Source organism: Tenrec ecaudatus, chromosome 5 (genome assembly GCF_050624435.1).
Source record: "Tenrec ecaudatus isolate mTenEca1 chromosome 5, mTenEca1.hap1, whole genome shotgun sequence".
Lineage (NCBI taxonomy): Eukaryota > Metazoa > Chordata > Mammalia > Afrosoricida > Tenrecidae > Tenrec > Tenrec ecaudatus.
In genome coordinates this window covers 17,600,117-17,603,751 of record NC_134534.1, presented here as the reverse complement: position 1 = coordinate 17,603,751, position 3,635 = coordinate 17,600,117, and the positions used below count along the sequence as shown (strand labels likewise).

The 3,635-nt window shown below is 48.4% G+C and overlaps 1 long non-coding RNA gene across 1 annotated transcript; it reads left to right on the top strand.

Moving 5' to 3' along the window:
* The first annotated feature begins 272 nt into the window (after window positions 1-272).
* Window positions 273-3,432, top strand: LOC142448659 (uncharacterized). The gene is made up of 4 exons (XR_012784531.1): window positions 273-505; window positions 947-1,068; window positions 2,261-2,402; window positions 2,563-3,432. It is a non-coding gene; the product is annotated as an uncharacterized LOC142448659 (long non-coding RNA).
* Window positions 3,433-3,635: the final 203 nt, after the last annotated feature.

Below are 3,635 nucleotides of genomic sequence, written 5' to 3'. Positions count from 1 at the left end.
CGTAGGAAACAGCACCAGCTGCAGAGTCGTGTCCCTTTTTTATGGGACATTCTCTTCCGCCTGTGGATTCCCTGACGTCATCTGCCCTCTTCGAATGTCTTGTTTTATTTGGGGATTTATGGATGTGATGGTCCCCTGGAACTTCCTTGTTAGAGTACGTCTGGGGGCTCTTCTGCCATCCCGAGCCTGTGGAAATGGGAACCGAGAGACTATCTGTTTTCAGGGCCAGGGAGGGGCCCTCGGAACTGTGGAATGGGGAAACATACTTGCGTGGTTTTCAGACATAAAACCCTTCCAACGCTGAGGAAACAAGGGGCGTGGCAGAGGAATTGGAGATTGTTCTTCGATGATGACACGAGGGAGGAGTAACCTGCATCCCTTTCGCTGGCATTTCATGGGAGCCAGAGCCTGTTGCCTAATTTCACTCATCGGTGGAGGGGAGGCCTTACAACTGAACATCTGCACGCCTTCTCCGCTGAGAGTTTGTGGAGAGATTGGACGTAAGGTAGAAACATCAACATAAATTTATGGAAGGGTTGTTATTTGTTATTGGTGTTGTTTTAATAGTAGCTTAGGGATTCTTTCTTTCTTCCTCTCATAGTAATTTTTATGATGCTGAGCTGAAACTTAACCAATGTTTCTTTCTTTCTCCTCTCCTTCCCTCCAATTGATTGGCACAGAATGCAGGGGATTTTCCCACAGGGAAGAATCCCTGTGTGGATGCGGCACTTTCTAGACACGCATGTCTCCACCGACCTATCCTGGCCTTGCGTCCTTTGTGTCTGGCGGAGATGCCTTCTGTAGTCAGGCTGAAGGGACAATGGAGCTTTGTTCTCTGTCTGCCCCTTCCAGGCTCAAGGGACAGAGACACAATTGGGAACACATGTTGCTCCAGGGGTGTTCTTTTCCTACATTCAGGGAAAGGTTTCCTCTTTTCTCCATCCAGGTTGGGGGTGTGCACCAAACACCCCCCAGCGCATAGAAGACTTGTCCGTGCTCATCCGGTCCAACTTCCCTTTATCCAGGTGCAAAATGGCAATGAGCTGATCAGCATCCTGGCGCATACTAGTGAGTCCACGCCCAGCAGCAGGGCTCTCATGAAGAAGCTCTGGGGTGTCCTGGTTACACGTTAGCCTGCTTATCACACTAGGTTAGCAGTTGGAAACCACCAGTCACTCCTTGGGAGAAAGATAAGGCTTTCTACTTCCATAAAGAGCTGTAGTCTCAGAAATGCACAAGGACAGCTCTACCCAGTCTTATAGGGTTGCTATGAGTTGGCATCTACTCCATAGTATTGAAGTGTCTGTTTGTTTGTTTTGAGTTAAATGGTCAAGGAATCTTTCTTCCTGGCTTTTTTTTTTCTTTAATCAGATTTTTTGTTTTCACTTAGCCGGTATTTTTTGATTACTTTATTTTCTGAAAGAGAGCGTGTATTAAAGTCCTCAACAGGACAAAGACAAGACACAGATGTATTATCCAGGTGAGGGAGGCCGTTTGCACCATGTGATGATGGTGTCTGAGGGTTTGCTGAAATGCAGAACTTTAAAAAGGACACAGGAAGGCAAGGAAGACGGTCACAAATATGGAGTTGGAGGCAGATCAATGCGTGATAATTAAAGGTGGGAATATCGGAGTGGGATCTGGGACTGGACTGGGATGAGAAGAGCCTGGGAGGCAGAGGAACTTCCAGCTTGGTTCAGGGCCCTGCCCGAGCTGTTGGGGTGCAGCTCCCCGCTAGACTGGTCACACAGGTGACAGGTAAAATAATGCCCTTTCCAAGGCACTCTGTCTGAGCTGTCTGTTGTTTTCTTCTTTCTTCCTTTAAAAAACATGCTTAACTGTGTTCTTCTTCTTGGATATTGCTCAGATGTCAGATCCAAACACAAAAATTAATACTTCTATTTCTCTTTCCAGAGGAGAATGTGAAGTAGTGATTCTGTATGTGCGGCAGGGGAACTCTGTTAATTTTGGTGGAGTCGGAAGAGTTTAGCTATGTATACGCATGGAAAAAGGAGCCCCCTGGTGGTGTAGTGGTTATATGTTGGGTTGAGATCCGCATGGTTAGCAGTTCAAAACCACCAGCAGCTCCACAGGGGACAGACGGAGCTTTCTACTCCCGTGAACAGTTACAGTCTTAGAAACCTGCAGGGAAGTCTCAGTGGGTCAGCATTGCCTCAATGGCAGTGGGTTTGGTTTTAGAGTTGTTGGCACAGTAGTTAAAGCACTGAGCTGAAGTTTCAACCCTGTGATCAATTGATAGGAGAAAGATGTGGACGTCTGCTTCTGTGAAGATTGACAGCCTTGGGAACGCCATGCTGGCTGTTCTGCTCTCCCCGCTAAGGCTGATAAGACCTGATGGCAGTATGATTATACACCATGGAAATGCTTCTTACCCAAGCGAGGTAGGTTGATTGTCTGGGTGGCCCTTCTCCCAGTGGTTGGCCGCAGTAAAGTACATACGCGAGAGGAACGTCTCCCCTCATGTGAAGATCCTTTATCTACATACATTTCAGACCGGCAGTCTCCATTTGTGGCCATTTTGTCCTCCGCCCTACCTCCTAGGAGAGCGTGCTTGGCAACATCTGGAGACGCTTGGCAGAAGGTAGATGGATACTTTGATTTCGTGTGTAGACACCAAGGATGCTGCTAAACATCCTACAATGAACAGGGCAGTCCCCACGCAGAGAGCGGTTCAGTCCATAGCATCAACGGAGCTGAGCTTGAGAAACTTGGAATCACCTGGGTCTTTCCCCTTGTGCCTGGGAGAGCTGAGCCTGCTTTTCCACAGTGCCCTCCGAGGTGAGGAATACACAGTCTGTTCTGCTATCCCTCTGGACAACTGCAACTACCTGATGGAGGAATTTACTGAGGGTGCGGAGCCCTGCAGGGGATGGGGCAACAGCCCCATATGGCAAGCGAAAGCTTCTCTCCAAGCATCTCTTTCCTTCCGCAGTCCTTCGGCTACTCTGCCCACGCCAAACCGAAAGCAAGTCCACTGCCATTCTGACTCGTTGTGACCGCGAGGGGAAGGTGCAGCTGCCCCTCAGTGTTTCTGAGACGGCCACTCTTCAGAGGAGTAGAAAGCCTCGGCTTTCTCCTCCCAAGTGGCCAGTGCTTTCTTACTGCTGACCTCCAGGTTAGCCCGACCACACCCTCCTTCCTTGTTGCCCACTCAACTCCTTCATTTAGGTCCGAGTCTTCTCTTGGACTTCATTTACATCCAGGGCCCACTTCCTCTGGGGTCTCACGTGGACACGGAATACCTCTAACTGTTCAACAGTAGAATGTTGCTCTCGAGTGTCTGGCCTCTTAGTCCAGGATTATGCCAAATAAAGAGTCTGCTCTTCGGTGACTCAGATGAGGTCTCTGAAGGAGTGATGTATATGTGAGGGCTTCACCACACTCACAGAATAAAAATGTATTTTAATTTCATTTGCCATGCGTGTATGTGTGTTTCTGTCCCTGTGTGTCATTTCGGTCTCTGCGTGAAGAAGAGAGAGGTATCTGGATTCAATCTCCTTAGGCAGAATCTTAGAGGCAACTGTGACAAAGTCAGAGTTTTGTTCACTGACAAGAAGCATCCTTTTGCTGATGTCCCAGTTTTGAACGTGGTTTTACTTGGATTACATCCTTTA